Here is a 20,185-nt window from a genome sequence, read left to right as displayed (position 1 = left end):
AATCCAAAAACATAGGGTACCTAGGCAGATACCTACAATATAGTTTTGCTATCTAAATAATATCACATTGTAAGTAGACTTATTCTAGTGATTTTACTTTGCAATTCTTTTCAGCAAAATTAGTCAGTTTTTTATTAACCCAGTATACCTTAAGATCTATGTATATATTTTTACAATGTACCAATTTTCAAAAGAGATCCTGAAACCCCACAGAAATAGACATTCTGAGTTAAAACACCTGTGATCCTAAAGAAAAGGAATTAGCTCATACTTTGAACATCTCTTTCTACTGCAGACATGAATGGGAACAAAATCATCAGTAGTGTCACAGCATGACTCATTAATAAAAACTGTAATTATACAGGAGAGTAGTCAAACGTGCTGATACACATTATATATTCATATCTATTTCATATCTAACAATACATATTATGAGCTGTCATAATACACATGTATGGATAGAAACGTCTGCAGTAGTGCCTTAGACAGGTCTCCCAGAGCCCTCCACAGATGGCAATGAATTAAGGTTGAGCATTACCAAGAGGTCCCTATATATCATCATCTCTATTTTCATAAAAAAAAAATCAGCAAGGGACAGGCACAATAAATGACTTGCCCAAGGTCATACAGAAGTGTAATAACCAAAATGGGATTGGAACCCAAACACCCTGACTTTTATTTTAACAAATACAAAGTGTTTCTTCTGTTAGATAAAGGACAGAAACAGAACATCTATTATTTTAAGAACATCTATTATTTTAAGAGAATACTCTTGCTAGCTTGAAATAATCGGGTTACATTAGTTTATTTCAAAGAAATCTAGAACTATTTTAGAACTGTAGGATGAAAGAAGGTTGAGGCTACTAATAAAAGAACCACCACCGAAGTGATAAAGAGTGAAATGGATTTGAATCACATTTAGAGCAATGTGAATCAGTGCATTTTTTTAAATTAAGGATATAATTGCCTAAGCATTAGCACCAAAATAAATATCTTTTACATTGCTTACCAAAAAGTAGACCGCTTTCATGAGATATTCATAATAAAATGCAGACATATTCTGATACTAATTTTAAGTTAACTATAATCATAATCTAAATGCATTTTCTTTTTAAAAATAAACAAAGATCATTTTCTTAATATAATAAGCCCTGATAAATAAATTTCCTGCTGAAATGACTTGTTCCTTTCGTAAGACAAGGAGAAATGCGTATCATATAGTCCTCCTTGTTCTGCTTACAGTCTCCAGCAAAGCTCAGAGCCCGAAGGTCACATCAGTACTGAATCACACACAGGCTCAAACGTACCAGGTAGTCTACATGGATACTACTAATTTCAAAAGATTCTTAACCCTTAAAAATGATAATAATGGCTTATTACACATTACTGCAGAACCAAAATTACAGATTTTCAACTACTACTTCTCAAAGTAATCTGTTCTAGATTGACATTGTCAGTAGGGAAGACTCAGATGGAAAACAAGGCAGTGAAATCCACACATGACTGAAAAAAATTACTATGGTGTCTGTCTCTTTTGGCTTTCCAAAGAAAACATGTGAAATATCCAAACCATGAAAGACCCCAAACCACCTAGATGTTTCTGGTATGTTCCCTGAGGGCATAGGACAACCTCAAGACTTAAAAATGGAACACTTGCCTTTAAGTCCTCCTGTCTTAACACGTAACTCTGAATCTTTTTACCAGGAGTGAAGAAACGGATAAGATATATGCTGTTTGTCCTTATTCTGTGTTCAGTGACAAAATTACCATTTTTACATGTCTCAAGCTTTGAAAGCCCAAAGAATTTTATCACAAAATACAGAAGCTTCATCCAAACCACAACTATTCCAGAAGGTATGGCTTTTACTGACTCAACCATCATTTTTTCAATTCTTATCCTAGTGAAATTACTACGTACAATCAACTAAAAGGTTAAAGGCCACTGTTGAACCACCACAGATCACTGCTGAGACTTGGATGAATAATGGATGTTATACAATATATTTGTAATTTTAGAAAAATTCTCTGGTTAATCTGCATGCATTACTTGGGTTGTCCTTTCCAAGGATAGGACGATTCTGATTAAGAAATTTACAAAACTTTAAACCAAACATTTTTCATTTGCATTTAATAAATTCATCTATTTTTATTAAACCTTTGGTATAAATGTAAATAAGTCCTTATGTAGATGAATAGCACTAAACAATTAATTTAATGTTACTGAGCAAATGTCTTTTTATTTTTATTTTTAATTGAAGACAATGAACATTGGCTTTGTTAGTAAAGGACACTGAATATTTAGGGTTTTAAAAGGATGTGGTTCATTTCTTTATACAGCAACAAATCTTCAGACAGTACTTCTGTCTAGCTGTAGAAAACTACAATTGATATCTTTTCCATATATACTTAACCTCCTACAGATTTATTTGATTCTCAATAATTACTATTCTCTGGTAAGAGGCATATGTTATTACAGCACACTGCACTCCCACAAGCTGTCCACTCAGTGTATTTTAATAAATCTCTGCCAAAGCTGTATAAATTTGATCCTGTTTAAATTTAATAAGGATCAGAATATATCAAAGCACAAATTCCCATGGGAGAAATAGATATTTTGCATAGTTATTGAGTGCCCTATTCATAAATACAATGTGTAAGACCTAGACCATCAACCTTGAATTAAAAAGAAAAAGAGATTAATGTGTGCAAAGCCAGCTACTTCTTAAATAACAAGTGAAATTAGTGTTTAATAAAACATTTTTCCCTATACTACTGTTGGAGATAGCAGCACTGCTATGGTTTCAGTGTAAGCATTCTGATATCTAACTACTGAGTGTTACAAGTATACAAATACCTTTTCAGGTACCTTTTGTAATTGTTTAAAGATAAACGCACTCGAGGGCACATATTGCTAAACATGCCACCAACGGTTTCTCTCGGGTTATCCCTGATCCTTTTGTAGTCAATGGGGACACTGCCTTACGCAGACAGCTGACCAGCAACCAGGAGCCACTGCCACTGTGCAATCAGAACTCACTTAAGGACCACAGTTAGCACGAACATAGACTTGGCATCCATTTTCTTACTTCTGATGGCAGGGAAAGGAAGAAATTCTTCAATGCTCTATTAATTCTAGATAAATTCTGGTGAGTCTCCATAACACCCTACAGAATTTTATGTTCTACTAAGTAGATCGTTTTCATGCTTGCTGTGGCAAAATACCAGGAGACGTGCCTACACAAAAAGATGATGATCTTGCCACGTTATACAGAATTTGGAGGACCACTGTCATAAACATGAATATGGCACGTCTTCTAAATGCATATATATTCATACAATTATTTCTTCAGATTCCAATGTTTTCTTTTATGTTGTTTGCTTTAAAGAAACACTCTTTGCATAAGAAAAAAAAAAAACACATTTCAAATGATGCACACAGAGACCATACTTGACAGCTGATACTTACAGAAGTGATTCATTAGTCTTCGTTAAGAAGTCTGCATTCCTTATCACTGGTTTCTGCTAGTAATTGTGTATAGAACTGTGCATACAACCTACCACTTTCAAAGCAGCTCCATTTTCTCCCATCATTTTGATACTTAAATAATGTTAGGTATGGGGAAAAAAATCAGACTGTATTTATCTTGAATTAAAATTCACATTTTAACAGTAAGAGCATAAAAGTCAAGTCATTTTACATGAAGCAGAGATCTTTCCCCAGGGGAAAAAAAAAAAAAAAAAAGATGTGCTAAATCAATTTACCATTGTTTTACAAGTCAGCCACTGAGGATGATATCACAGGCTGCTGAAATTAATGGGAGTTTTGCCATTGACTTCAATGGGCCAAAGCTGTCATCCTCAGTATTTTACTATACACGGAGGCCTGATGTCAGAATTAGTACAGCTTTACGAAGTACAATACAACGTAATTCAATTCATCACAGGGAAGTCGATCATGCCATCACTCAGTTGTGGCTCCCACCCACATCTACAAGATTCTTGCTTTGTTTTCCCATCATCATCACATAGGTGTTTGACCTGAGAAAAACCTCAGGCATGTTCATCACCAATGTTCCTGTATCCATTATCAATATTATGTTGTTACGGTGACAGTGCAGGAATAGAAAAGAAGTTAAAAATCCAAATGATATCAATGGAAGTATATGCAAACCACAAACAGTCAACATGCCAGAATACTGCCAGCAAAATCACAGTATTTATAACACAAATACTTGAATTAAGGTCACACAATACCATGGTATAAGCAGTCATCCTAGGTGAACACATGGCGGCTAGCTCTTTTATGTACCACCTGTAGTACAGGGTTACAATCTGTCTTCATTTTCATGAATCTTAGGAAATATTGAACATTGAAGGTTGGTTCCATTCATTTAAGAGATTCAGTGCTTAAGCACAAAGACCACTGAGGTAAGAGTGACTTAATTTCCTTGCTTTTATGGGTTTATGTCTTTCAACTTTAATGTTATTTCAACAGTGTTTTGTGTTTATTATGGAAATATTCTGCTATATTTCCCTTCTCTCAGTTCATGAAATTTTCAATATAACAAGAAAAAAAAAAAAACAGTTCAGATTCCTATTTTGAAAACCATATTGCCATTTTTATTCAGCCTGTATTTTAATATAGCATCAATATTTAACTACTTCATTAAATGAAGTGTGACTTTTATAGTGAAAATGTCAGTCTTTGCAGTTCATTAAATTCATTTAAAGCATAGCTGCTTGACTTTTTTTTCCTGAAGGAATAAAGGACTATTAACTGAAGGCATAAACTTAGCATTAGCATGTACTTTTTTCCTTCAAATTAACATTCAAGATTTGTAACAGTCTTTACAAATTTAAGGGATTGTTTGTATCCTTGTGCATTATCTTTATTTTTATAACAGATGTCATTTTTACAGCATATACAACTGTTTATCACAGTTGGATATGACCAGTAGGATGTCACAGAGGACATTAACATGTCATGTGCTATTATGAATCTGTAGAATTCTGCAAGTGGTATTAAAAATACATTATTTTGAACTGTGGCATCTGGAAAAATAAACCATATATGATGTCAAATGTAATAACTCTTGGAATCCAATGGGGTTTATGAGTACTGTTTTCTGTTTCATAAAACATTCTTTGATGAGTATCCTTTTTCAAGGAGGGTTTCTATTAACTAATACAAAAGAACACAAGGAAAGCTCCGTTTCCAGAAAGGTAGTGCCATGTTTCTGCCAGATGTAAGAAATCCTGATACATATAGGACTGCTGTAACTGAAGTCTATATAGCTGGAAACACTCATTATTTCTGATTAAATGGATGTGACTATAAAATACTTTAATAAGATTAAAGAAGCTGCTTTGAAACGTACTAAGAAATAAAAGTGGTAATAGTTACTTTCCAACCTACTGCTCCTTTAAATGTTTGAAGTAGATTTCCATGACTTTGGTTTTGGAAGAAAAATGACAATTTCTTTTCAGTTTTACTGTTTGGGTTCCACAAAGCAATGTGGTTACACTCTTGCAATAAGGGACCTGAATCACTACCACTTTCTATTTACAGGCTGCACTAAATGGTCAATGCTTAGTTTATTACCATAGAGAGGGTGACTGGAGGCTGGGGAGGAGTGAGCCATAGACATTTTTCAAGTGTTTCACTTTCATAACGGTAACATCTAATTCTCTGAAAAATCAGATAAATTCCTAGTGTTGTGAACACAGAATCCAAAATACCCTAACATATGCAGTCATTTGGGGTACCACACCTCAGTAGCATTAGATACCACAATTTGAATTAGGATGTGAAAAGGTATCAGTTTATTCAGTCTCTAATTTTAAAGGACACCATACTCCCCATTTCTCTCACCCAAGGGCACTTAAGCCTCTATGCAACCAGAAACTGGCACCAAATTAGAGAAGAAGAATGCAGTAATTAGTCCCCATTTAAGTTAAAAGCTCCATTCAGGACACTTTCTTCCACAAATGTTGTGCGCAACCGTTTTATTTTCTAGAACTACTTTGCATCTCCAAATTTTTGCTAAACCACTGTGATTTATTCTTCTGTGCGTAAAAAGTAACAGGGTTTTCAGAAAATTTTGGTGCTTGAACTGCCCTGCTCTGGATGAAGTTTTCTAAAGAGTACTAAGAGAATAAAAATTGCATTACCCCATGACTACAATTCTGAAAAAGAAGGAAGAAACTCTGAAACTTAATTACAGAAGCAACAGTCACATACAAACAGTTAACAGGTACCAGGGACATGCATTCCAGATTGGAGTTTGACAGATACAGGCTTTACACGCTGTCATTTTCTACACTGTTACATCTGCCAGCTCAAACTGATGGGCTCCAACTAGCAATCCCTTAAACCAAGATGACGTGGAGCTAAACAAAAATCATTGCTTTTAGGATGTCACGAGTTAAGACACAACTACAAAGGCAGTGCTATCCAGCTGACTGTATTAAATCCATACGCTTTAGACAGGTCATAATTATGGACTCACTTGCACCAATACATGCACACCCTGCAGAATGGGATTCCCATCCTCATTCTTTAACTTGGAAACCAACTCTTTTACCAACAGCGTTTGGATAGCTATCCAGAATGTGAAACCAGTGCTCGGTTTTCTCGCTGCATGGACCTCCCAATTGAAGGCTGAAACATTGCCACTCTTCCAGATCTGTGTTTTCCTGCTAAAACAGTACAAGGAGGATCAAGTTAATCTCAGCTACCTATTCACTTTGTGCAATCTTTGAGTCGTTCAGGTTGGAAAGGAGATACGGAGATCTCCAATCCAACCTCTGCTCAGAGCACAGGCAGCACTGAATTCAGTCCCACTCCTGAGCTTCTCCTCGCAGAGCAACTGCTCCAGGCACTGCCCATGTTGCTGGCCCTCCACGAACTTGCTCTGGATAGTTTATTCAGCCAACTAGCCACTAGCACCTGCCTGTGCTCCTCAACAGGTCTGCTCCCCAGCCACTCAGACCCCAGCCCATGTTTCTCAAACCAGTATACCATGGAAGGGCTTTGATACATTAGGCCAAGGATAAACGTGTAAGCCTGTGAGGGGTAACACCACCATTGACAGACATTTCCTTGGGCATTTAATGTACTTGCGAAGCAGAGGACATAATTTTGGAGCACAAGCACCCTACATAATCAACAAAGACAAGGAAGCACTGACACAGGGCCTTAGTGTTCTGCGACCCTCAACAACCCTCACAGATCTCACAGGCTTTTTTTTTTTTTTAAGGTCTGCCTTACAAGAAAAATTTTTTTTTCCTCCAGAGAAAATACTTAATTCCCAATTTGACATATGAGAGTAAGCAAATAAAATCATACTGTTAGTATTAAGCAACTAAAGTAGGAAGAACCATTACTTTGGGTAATTGAGGGTTTGAAGAAAACTTTTACACCAACTATAGCCACCTGCTTCTAAGCTTAACTCCAACAACAAACGAACAACACAATTCACAGAAGTGACAAACCTGGAACCCTATTTTTAAAAAGTACACTTAATGACACTTTAATTGCACAAAATTATGCACCCGTTCCAAGACATATTAAGAAATAACAGCACTAAAACTTGAAAATAAGACTTTTACACCCAAACTGACTTATAACAGCAAATCATCAAAGTACATTTCAGAGTTCAGTAACTCCCAGGAAATCGTGCTGCAACTGCAAGTAATCAGCACCTTGAAAAACTAGGCTACTGGAAGACCAGCCAATCCTTAAAAACTCAGAGCTAGTGGATATGTGCTGCTGCTTACATTGTTCTGGACTTCTTCTCTCCAGATTTCTGGAGTCTGAGACCCAAAAACAGCTAAAAACAAATGTTTGTGTACAAAAAGAAATGTTAGCTACCGAATGCAGTGCTACAAATAAGAGGCTGTCAAAAGAACTATGATTTACCAGGCCTTTGACCTGTGTTGTATACTATTGTACCAGACATTCAGTCCACCTTTTTTCTAAACAATAACTAAACTAATCCCACCCCTGGTGAATTCTCAAGATACTTTTTGTAAACATGTAAGTTCAGCTCAACTGTACCTTTATTCAGTGCACCTTTTCAAAGAAAGTTACTGGAAGAAGTTTGTTTTATATACTCCAGCCACGTGACCCTCTCAGGAAGTCATCAGATAATCTCAGTTTAAAATGAACAAACATGCCACCTACATTTTTCTATCATAGGCTAGGAATGGAAATGTGCCAAAAAAAAAAATCCATAAGAGTGATTAGAAGGACATATTAATAATCACAGAGAACAGAAGAAATTTCCCTATATGGGTAGGTAAGAAATTATGTTGTTATTTTTGTACACTGGACTAAAAACAGATGCAAATGAACATTACAGGATAAAGCATATTTCATGGGAATGCTTCACTCTGAAAAACTTCAGATTTGCTTACAGAAAAATGATACAAGGGCTCTTCTAGAACTGAATTCCTTTTCAATTGACATACTTATTTAGTGAAATCAAACTAAGATAGAAGGACCCTTGCAACTTGCAACTCCAGCCAAAAACATGCATTTCATCACTATGGTTGCAAACACAAATACTCCATAAAATTACATAAAGAGTCATATAAAATGCATCAATTTCCTACCTAAATAGGATTATAAACTGGACTTTTCAAGGAAAGATCAAACGAATGGAATTATGCTGCTCCTATGTACCTTTGATATTAACCACTAATCTATAATTTACCTCTAATCCTTTATTTACTCTACTGTAATTCCGCTTATATCTATAAAAATATCTGGTACTGTCAACAGTTTTGCTTAAATTTAAAAATGTAAGGGCTATGTTCTGCAACGGCAGAAACTACTGACTATATTAGGGAATCAGAGTTTTCCCAGCCTTTGCCGCACAAACCAGCCAGGTCAGGCTATGAGGAATTCAGTGTCCCAACTTGTGGGGTGGAATGGAAGGAGCAGAGCTTCGAAGAACCTCTTGGTTGTACTAGCTGCTCTTGCAAGGCTAGAATATTTACAATGGTGATAGCAGATGGCACTTTTTATGCAGACAGGAAGCCATACCCTGGCTTCATTCACAATCTAAAGGAAAACCACAGATACCAACTATGATCAGTCTCAGTTATTATGCCCTCCAGAGAAGAGAAACAGACTTGTTCATGAACACAACTGGATGCTAAGACAGGCTGCAAATTTTTGCCAGCATTCTGCATACCTGTCTGAAGGGCTGCTTAGCCCCATTGTCCAAACGACAATGAAGTTCTCACTCAGTCCCCTGAGACCAGATTATTTTTCAGAACCTTGGAAGTGAAGCAGTTACCAGAGCATGGAGGTAAGGAAGGAGATGATTATCTGACACATGCTTTGAAAACACTCACACTGAGACAAATCATCCGATAATTTGATATCACGTTTGTACAGTCTATCAAACTTTTAGATGCGAGTTTTCCATCACCTCTTCCAGAGGCATAAAGGCCTTTTCCTCCCCTCCACAGCATCCCTACCACCACCAAGGAAAAGCAGGCCAATCCTCATGGAATAAACAAGTGATTCCCCCGTGCTCACAGATACTGGATAATTCCCCAACCTAAATCTCAGAAATAACACTTTTCCACTACCAAATTAGACTTCAGACAAATATTATTTAGCTGTCATGCATTACTCCAAAATCTTTGCTGACTCTGTAACTATCACATCTATGGCTGCTTTGTCTGACTCAGAGGCACGCTTCAGATCACACAGTGCATAACAAAACTTCTAAATCAACGGTCAAGAACATAAGCAGGGAATCTAAAAGAACCATGTTGAACAAGGCTTAAAGTACAAACAACCTCAGGGTCCCTGTTTCTTTCAGCCAACCACACCACATAATATTTAGCATAAACTCAGAGCCTTAGAAGTGCCTGCCACTCCTTTATCTATCCCCACTCGAATGGGAAGGCTGCTTCACCATCGTACTCTGGAGTGAAAGGCTTTTTTCCCCCTCATTCCCAGCCTAAGCTCACAGCCAGCATTTTTACAGGCATGCCTGTAATAACACTGTCTTCCCTCTCACTTTGCTATGTTACCAGTATTACTGTTAAAGCATTGATACTTTGGGTCTCTTATGTCTTCTTTTCTTAAGGAAAATCGATTCTCCAACTGTAAGGTACTTATTTAAAAAAAAAAAAAATCTTTGCTGCCAGACCTGCAATTTTACGTGTCAGTTCTTTCACACTTCAGAGATGAAGATTATCTTCACCTTCCCCACTTGAGGCAGCTGAATGTAGCTTCATTTTCGGTTGGTATCTAAGCTGGAGGAAAACATCATGATGATTCATTTGTTTAGTAAAAATGCAGACAAAACCAACTGGAGACCATTTTTATGCTTTCTAGTGAGGCAGATGCTGCTTCTGGTAAAGACGAGAGGCTGGATAAAGCTGGTGCTTTTTAGCAGCCAGAGGAATGCTTACCAATGCTACAGCCCATCTACACATAACATATTATTAGAATTGCTTCTTTTGTTTTGTCAGCAGGTACGAAGAAGTGGCTTTATCCTTTTAGGAAATGAATGGTTCAGCACCCAAGAAACTACCACTTCAAAACACATCCGCTAAGCTGAATTTTCTCCAGCAAGTTTATGAAGCTCAACTGAGAAGCAGAAACATCTCTCTTCTTCAAAGAGGGTATGTGCAGGAGCAGGACTGCATCCGCTTCTTTGAATATATAGAAGATTTTGGAAAGTAGGATGAGAAAGAAAATGTTGAGTATGTTTCAAATCAGTTCTTATATGAAGTTCAGTTTGTTTGTTTTTCTCATTGATTTTTATTTATTTATTTATTTAAGATAAACATAAATCATCTTCACAGGGAAAATTTCAGCAGCTGGGATCAATAAAGCAACTGCCCTCTTTCTAGCATTCATACTGAGATTCATCATCTAAAATCTTGTTATTTATTATTTCTACATTCAAAGATCCCAGGCAACTGGAGTGTCAGAAAAAGGCTGCAGATAGGAGCTCCTTCGCTTGGATACCATCAGGCGGTGGAATGGGAAAGCAAGAGAAGAACCTCTCTCTTTTGATCAAATGAGGACCAAAGATCAGTTCTCCAAAGCTTTTAGGAAATCTTTAAATGCAAAAAGCATGCATTTCTTCCCTCTTCCCTGCCTAAATTAACAAATGGTTACTTCCTCTGGCACCAGAGAATGCAATGACTGCTTCCTACCATAGCAGTGTGGAAGATGAAGACTCAACTAAATAAGAAGAAATTGAAAAGCTGTAGTTAAAAAGAAGTAGGAGATGGACGATTTTTCACTGTTAAAATTCTGTGCCAGGGCTGTGCTGTGCATTGCTCGTACTCACTGCAGCTGCAAAGTATCAACCTGAGTTCATGATTCTGAAGGACCAGGATTGATTTTCCTCCATGGAAATTCTTCTGTCTTTTTTACTTTCACATTTATTTTAAAAGAAAAAGGTTACACCTGGGGGGCAGAGAGCAAGGTGTATGCTTGGTATCAGTTCTTTCCCACGCAGAGAATAAATGAAACTCAGAAGACCTATAAATACTTAATATAGTCTAAAACTTTATAGAAAGCTATTATATTCTTATGATTTCTAGACTTTATCCTTTCCTATGCATTTTAATTACTCTATTGATGTCATGAGATTTTAATGGAGTTTAATATCATTTTTGAGTCACAGAAACACAGAGTGAGGCATAACAACATAATGTTCACCTGCAGTTAGTCATAATATGAATCAAGCTCTTTATCATCACTGTCTCTCGCTTACTGCTTATGATAGGATAACCTTAAAAAATTTTGTTTATAAATAATTTTGCATAAGCATACAGTCAAACAACATGGTACACGATGCAGAGACAGCGATAGCAGAATTCAGTTAATTAGTGAAAGCAGAAGCAATGACAAGGAGACCCATGATCTCAAAAGTAGACGCAGTAGACGCATAGCATATATCCTGATGTATGTATCCTGGACAGTGACAAAAAGCCTCCTCCCACCTTTTCCCAGCAGTGGAAGATTGTTACAACTGATTCAGACCAATACTTGTTGTCTACGTTTTAAAAATGTGTGACTGTACACGAGTCACGTTTTCGATTCAACGTTTATTAGTTATATGTATGACAAGTAACAGCTGCCAAATTTTCTTTACAAAAACCAATACAAAGCTCACAAAACCTCTTTACTACATTATCAAGTAAAGAATCAGGATTATTTTCTGGTATGTAAACTCTCCGCCAGACTATTAACAAAAGGGCAAATTCTGAGACCTTCCCTGAAAAAGCTGCTATTTACTAGAGACAAGAATACAGGAAGATAGGCAGCACACTTGTGTGATACGTTATCACCAGTAATATATTTGTGCTGATAGAATTCAAAGCCAAGCCTCGCCATCCCTTCTCAAACATTTTCTAACAAAGACAAAAAAGGCTGCTATCCTACCACAAGTTGTTTGCTGACTAAATTTAGAAAAAACAATTTGCTACTTAAAGTGGGTAAACTATAGTTGCAGATTGAGACAAAATATACGCAGAATCTTACAATACAAGTTAATAGATGTTGTTTTTTTAAGCATAATTACAGGTAAAAAGAGCAATATTCATCACTAAACTGTACACTGGACATAACACAAATCTGTATATGCAGAATTCTGAAGCACTATTGTTTTGCCTACTCAAGCATGTATTTAATGAACAGAACTGATGTTTTCCTTTCATTGAGCTATGTTTAGCCCTAGCTTACACTGCCTACCTTTCGCTGCATGTCAACTGTTGTGGGTGGCTCCAATGACTTCAGCCAGCCAGTCCAAGCCAAAGCAGGCAGCAGAGCCAAGGGGGCACAAGAAAGCAGCCCCAGGAGTGTGCTGACCGAGCAAGCTCCACGGATGCTCTCACAGAAAAGGCACCCACAAAACTGATCCCACAAAGGCCAAATCTCAGAAGCAAGTCATCATGTCATGGCATGACTAGTGGAAGAGTATGGGGTACTACCACACTTGATGGAAGCCACTGATGCACACGTTTGACTCACACATTTTTAAAAGACCAAAGTACGAAAACCATCCAAACTGAGCACAGAGAAAGTGTGTCCATATGGCTTGTCAAATCCTTGAAACAACAATTACCTATTTTCAACAAGCCATGCTATACCTGTGCACATTACAGCAGCAGCATCCAAGACCTCAGCACAAAGCATCTGATCAATACATTTATTTAAAAAAAAAATTTTGCACTTGTGAATTATTTGGTAGAACAGAACAAAATGAAGCAACTTGTATCGATTTATCATGTGAAATACAGTTACTGGACACTTAGAAAACCACAAACATGAAGTCATGTGCACACGAACACATTGTTTGGTTCAACGATTACTTTTAGTACAAATGTTTTCACTTGTGCATCTCAATGAACTTCTCATGTTTGCACCTCATAATATGCTTAGCTTTGTGGTACATCCAGGGTACAGCCTTGAAACCAGCCTCATTTTTACCTATAGCTCCCCTGTGGAAAAAGTGCAGAAAATTCATTGTAAAATTCTATTTATTTTGCCGCATATTTAGAGTTGGCAACAACCCCCCCCCCCCCCCCTTTTTTTTTTTTACCGTAAGGTTAGTGTATTTCTAACCATATCAAGAAAAACAATAGGAGAAAAAGAGACACATTGGGTTGTGGTAAGAAACCACAGCTATCAAAGGTTTTCACTAGACCAAATCAACAGTATGATATCCCCGTATTTACATGGCCACCTAATATAATAATTTCATCCACACATTTACTAAGAACCCACAGAAGTAACTGTAGTAACCTACTAAAGCAAATAGAATGACTATTTTCCTATGCCTAATCATTTTATTATTTATTTAAAAAAACAAATTCCTAAAAAAAAATGCAGAGGACTGCTAACCCGTGATCAGTTTGATAAAAGTACAGCTTTAAAAAAAATGCACTTTTATGAATAACTGAATACAGTCCCCTAAGCCATTCAAAATTCATCTATTTGTATAAGCCTTATGCCTATGAAGAGTAGTATAAAAAGCAGAACAGGAAATAAATATGACCTGCTCTGAAAATAAGCTACTCCACTATGCAGCAATTGATTTTTGCATGGTTTTAACACAATTTTTCATATCAAAATTAGACAGCTAATCAATACGGATGTGTTTTAAATATGTCCTGAACCTACAAACCTTTACATAATTCACTGACTAAATATAAGAGTTGCCCCATTGGGACAGAAAGGATGATTCACACAGCTCAGGTTGTTTCCATGCATGGGTTCCTTGCAAAAACAAAACAAAACAAACCACAAGAAGCCAATACTTAATTTACATATCTAACAAACTATTTCATTCTTCAATCCCTAATTTCTCCAGTATTTCCTGCTTACAGAATTGTAGTGTAAATTATGTTGTTTTCAATGCTAAATGCAGAAAAGTTTCTCTTGACATTTTTGTTCAGAAAACGAAATGGGGAGATGTCACCTTTGCATCAGTTCTCAAAAGGCGGTATCATAATGAAGCTGTGGAAAAGATTTTTTCAGATTGAAAACTGAACCTTACTTTTATTGCTATAGATTTTGTGGAACTCAAGTCTACTGAATCACAGTAATAACTCAAACAAAGTTCAATGCCGGAGGACTCTTGAAAAATTAGAAGGTAATCATTCCAAAATCTGGGGGTTGATCTTTTACATACAGATGAAGGCAACTTACTTCAAGTGACCCAAACCATCTAAATATAGGCTTCATCTTCCAGAAATCCTACCCTATTGGTAATTTTACATACTTGCAAGCTTTTATTAGGTTGTCCAGTTGATCTGAACTCATTAGAATACTAAATCTACAGAAAATTCAACTGCAAGTGTGTCTCTAAAAGCAATATTCTGCTTTAACTAATGATTTATTTCATCATCACCAATTGCATACTTCATAAAGCAGAAGAGGAAAGCGAGGAGATACCCGTGCCTCTGCAGCTCTCACTCATCTCCAGTTTGTTTGCCAGTAACAAACAAGGTCATGCCAAAAAAAAAGTAAAAATAAAAATCAGAAGACAATCAGATCCCTTACTTCAGAGGTTGCCAGTCCCAATCCTGGCCTTTCATCCAAACACCCTCTTCATTTTTGCCTTCACTATGTCACAACTCACTCCTCTGCTTAACATGTAGTCTTAGCTCTCACAAGCCTGTGGCCAGGAGTGATAATAATATGGTCACAGTGACCCAGACAGTAAGAATGATTACAACTTTACAATAGCAAAAATAAAACATTGAATTGCTAACAGTTTCCCCCATGAAATGCCAAGGGTTGGCCTGATCTAATGTCCATATAAGTAAATGAAAGATGTCCACATTGATTCAGTCTCCAATGAGCATAAACAAACCCGAGAAACAAGTGCAAGAAAAAGAAAAAGAAAAAGAAAAAGAAAAAGAAAAAGAAAAAGAAAAAGAAAAAGAAAAAGAAAAAGAAAAAGAAAAAGAAAAAGAAAAAGAAAAAGAAAAAGAAAAAGAAAAAGAAAAAGAAAAAGAAAAAGAAAAAGAAAAAGAAAAAGAAAAAGAAAAAGAAAAAAAGAAAAAGAAAAAGAAAAAGAAAAAGAAAAAGAAAAAGAAAAAGAAAAAGAAAAAGAAAAAGAAAAAGAAAAAGAAAAAGAAAAAGAAAAAGAAAAAGAAAAAGAAAAAGAAAAAGAAAAAAAAAAAGAAAATTTCTATCCAAGATTTTATTTTTTAAATCAAGTTTAAAAGACATATTAAGACATACTCTCAAGCGTCTGTTTTTGAGAATGGATTGCTTTAAAAATCTTGTTTTGTTTTGATAGCATATCCTCAAGTATAGATGACAATTTGGAGGCTTCTTCATGTTTCTAAAGATTTTTTTTTTCTTTTCCCTCTTGATATTTATATAGGGATTTTCAACAAAACGCAGGCTGCTGGGCAAACTGGCCATGGAGAAGGAAATGGAGAACATCGATGTCAATAGCTTGCACATGAACTACACAAACAAACAACAAACTGGAAGAACTGTTTGTTTAAAACATTTCTCATTTTCAATAACAAACCAGTATTTGCTACTTTCAGTAGAGCACCTTTTCAGACAGAACCGGGGCTGCAGCCATGGTCAGTCATATCTACAGCACTCTACTCAGTAAACTCAGTTATTTTTAATGTGATGAAAACAGTCCATATTTTCAGCCTGCTTGCCCATTACCATGACATGTCTAAAAAGTTCATGAAAACATCTATTCAGATACCCAAGGCGCATATTTCAGAAGCCACTCAGAAATGACAGCCTCCCCTTTTGTTTCTGCCAGTTCAGCAGTCCTGTAAACACTTGTGGTTTTCAATATATTGTTTCAGGTACAAACAGAGAGAATGCACTTGAAACAGAATTTAGATCGGTTTGACAGGTGCTAACACGCAGTGGAGAAGATATGAAATAGTAATCTTGTTACTAAAATAAATAATGAAAAACGTGGCTGCAAGCATGATCTCATCAAAGTCTTCATCTTAACACAGCACAGTGGCAAAGACCAGAAGGCTCTTGTGTGACATTGTTATCTAAAGTCCTGATTAGATTTTCACCTCAGAGTTCTCAATTTTGGTAGCAATCATCGCAAAGATACTATGGTGACTGGCACTCTATAAATACATCATACAGACAGGTAACAGTATAGAAGACGGCTATCAGATAAGAGTTTGAAGCATTTGAGAATTCACCCCTGCCATTAGGTCTGTATAACAGTACTCAATTTTATGGCAGAAGAAATGTGATTACAGATAAAAAGGTAGGATTAGTGCTGTACAAATTCTTTTCCTCTTAAATTAGATTATCATCGCTCAATAGCATTAGTTAGGTATTTCAGGAGTGTCGGAATTCAACAAATACATAGGCATGTATTAACTGTAAATTTAATAAAAGCCTGCAGCACAACCCAAAGGTCACAATTTGATGGGCCTCGCTTTGCTAGACACTGTACGAAACTGTGACAAATGAGTCACAGAGAACTTGGAGTCTATGTGAGCTACTCTCACTTCAAGCATCTGCCAAAGAATGGAAGCTGTTATTTCCCCTGTTTCTATTTTAGATTTTATTACAAATTCATGATAATTCATTATAGGCTTAGGCTGGACGTGGTACCTCATACAATGCACTGTGCTGGGTGCAGGCAGAGCTGTGGGAATGAGGCTCTGCTCATCCCAGAGGATTCACTGAGTATTTTCTTGCTCTAGAGCCAGAAGTGTGAGCAGGTGCCCCTGTCCCTGACATGCACGCTTCAGAATTGCTATTGCTCCTAATTATCAGTATTTTAGGAATACTCACACTTATTTCCACACACACCAAAAGTACTAATGCTTAGATTACCTCTAAGCATTAAGCTCAAACTCTTCCTATATATTGCTGTACATTATTACAAGCATCTCCCTGATAAAATTATAATCCATCGTAAAGAAAACAGCTAATTTTTTTTTTTTAAATCACCAGGATGAAATGGCTTCCCCTAAGTAAACTTTGTATACATCCAATTCCTCCTCACATCTTGATAACAAAAAGGTGCAATCAGGACCAGATCTGCAGTATTAGAACAACAGACAAGTTGCACTGCACAATCCAATTTGTATTTCCATTATATGAGCTCATTCTGGACAATGTAGGTTCTTGCACAGTCGCTGCCCTTGGCATACAGGGGTTTCCTTTTGAAGCTAGCTGTTCAAGAGAGCTACGTCACAAAACCTGTGGGATGACTGCTCCTGTAAAACAGCGTAACACAAGCAGTGATGATGATACAAAGGGTAATTTGTGTTCTTGCAGATGTAGTCATTGGATCATTACACTTCCTCTTGCAAGCACAGAGAATCACATATCCAACATTTTTAGTGCTGGGCTGAACAGCCAAATATTTGTGGAGCTTTTTTCTCTGCCAGCAGTAGTTACCTGTATAGTCCTGAGGTTCTGAGATACGAGAGGCAGGGAGGGGAGGGCAGCTCTGGGAAAGAAACAGGTCAGCACACTTGCCACGTGTGCCAGAAGATCAGTGGGAAACAGTGAAGGTAAAATGGCATTTACTAAGTTGATACTCAAAACAACAGCAAGTTCCCCATCTCTTGGTTACACTGCCTCCAGCAAGACCCCTAACTCCAAGGGCCAGCCTTGCCAGGGTCAGACTGGAGGTACACGCATCAGCTTCCAGCTCACAGCCTGGTTTCATCAGAAGAAAAACCACCCCGTCTGCACCACAGCAGAGCCCAGATGTGAAGCAGCATATATGCAGAGCAGATGAGCAAGTGCGCAGCTTTCTGTCTTAACAGCATACATGCACCCATTGTCTCTCACCATCTGCTATATGAAAGAAAACCCTATGCATATATAGCCACACTAAATTTGCAAGAAGAGTAATTTTCAATCGTTTGCATAACTGTAATCCATTTTTCCTACCAACACACACTAATAGGAATGGCTTATAGCCCAGTTTAGCATACTACTAAACTACTGCTATCTATGCTTTACCTCTGGAAGAACAAGATAACCTTCCGGAGCTTCTTTTGTAAAATGCAAAATATTTCAGCCAAAAAACATCAAGCTCTGACATTCACATATGTATGCTGGTGCCTAAATTAAGGTATGGATGTTTGAAATTTGTATCCTTCAAGGACAGTCTGTGCAGAAGAGATAAACATTATAAAATGTAGACAGCTAAATAATGAAGTAAAGATTCTGGAATTTAATATAATGATAAGCACTGAGCTGTATGTGTTTAGGGTTTGGAGATTTCTTTTTCCTTTTTCAAATTGCATTATGAAAATTATTGTTACTCTAATAAAAAGAAGTGTATTTGCTATGATGAACAGAAGTTCCCAAAATATTTTTAGTACAAGACAAGTAATTTACTCAATAAGTGAAAAAGTTTGTTTAGAAAAAAAAACAAACTACTAAACTATAGCAAATGTCCAAAATTACTCTCCATCAGCAGAACCATAGAAGGGCTCAAAACAGAAGCAGGATGTTTTACAACAGCTGCTCTCTTTCAACTTTCTGTAATTTTTATAGCTACTTCTTGATGGTGGCTTTTTTTGTTGTTTGTTTTGTATACAGAGCAGCAGGACTCTTCTAGAAACAGGCAGACCGTGATCTCGCTCATGGGACTCTGAAACAGAGGTGCATCACTGCTATCCCAAACCACCACCAGCCAGACACACGCGGGGTCAAGTTCTGTACTCTCACACCAGCTCTGAAAACTTATCAAATATGGCCCTGATCCAGCAAAGCACTTAAGCACATGCTTTACTTTAAACATGTAAGTAATCCTATTAGAGCAAATGAGATTCAGCATAAACCACTGGTCTGAGTCTCAGAATACCTTGGTTGCGGCCCTGATTATGTCAGTGACCGACTGCGTAACCTGGGACAAATCGCTGTCTTTCTATTTCCTCTTTCGCACCTTCTGCATGTTTACGGCGTTGCACACTATCTAGACAAAAATAATCCCAATCTGGAATCTTCTGGAAACTGCTACGCTACAAAAAACGTCAGGGATACTTCCTTTTGGCCCCATTTAAACTGCTTACCACACGCTCAGAAGTAACATTCCCCCCCCCCCCAAAATCACGATGACATCCCCTACCCTTAGGTGTACTTATCCAGTACTGACAACAGACCTCAAAATCATAACTTTGAGTTTCAGAACATGCTGTGGGGAGGGACCCCAGCTGCAGGATACCTGCACAAGGGCTGGGACAGGTCCCCAGGGCCTGCAGTCACCAGGCCTGTTCCTGTCCCAGCGCTGTCGGAGGCCAGGCCCGGCCGGGGTGCCCAGGTGGGACTGCACTCTGCTGGGGGGCTGCAGCCCCTAAGGCACAAACGGGGCAGTCCTAGGAAAACCAGCAGGCAGCTGGAAGGCAGAACTGATCCATAGGGTGCAGGGCAGTGATATCAGCAGGCCTCACATTCAGTATTTTTAGACAATTGGGTACAGCATGCAGTTTTCCAGAGGTAGGCCACGTGCCATCAACTCTACGCCTTGATGATCCCAAGAACGTTTTCAGATAAACAATTGTGGTTTTGCATATGTACACAACCAGGCAACACGTTTACTCGTGCCATCACGCTTCCTGCTGCCCGGCACTCGTCACAGGCGATGTCACTGTCACAAGGAGAATATGGATTCGGAGCGTAACAATGAGGCGGGCATGGATGAGCGGGCAGGATACTCAA

At 37.5% G+C, this 20,185-nt stretch overlaps 1 protein-coding gene across 2 annotated transcripts in view; it reads right to left on the bottom strand.

Annotated features, from left to right (window-relative positions):
- The window catches only part of TOX3 (TOX high mobility group box family member 3), a 79,123-nt gene that overhangs the window by 55,996 nt on the left and 2,942 nt on the right, over positions 1-20,185 (bottom strand). The gene's annotated exons all lie outside the window — the stretch shown is intronic.

The sequence above is a fragment of the Anser cygnoides genome, chromosome 12 (genome assembly GCF_040182565.1).
Source record: "Anser cygnoides isolate HZ-2024a breed goose chromosome 12, Taihu_goose_T2T_genome, whole genome shotgun sequence".
NCBI lineage: Eukaryota > Metazoa > Chordata > Aves > Anseriformes > Anatidae > Anser > Anser cygnoides.
Note: the sequence above shows the minus strand (reverse complement) of the source record. Positions and strands in the feature narration are given on the sequence as shown.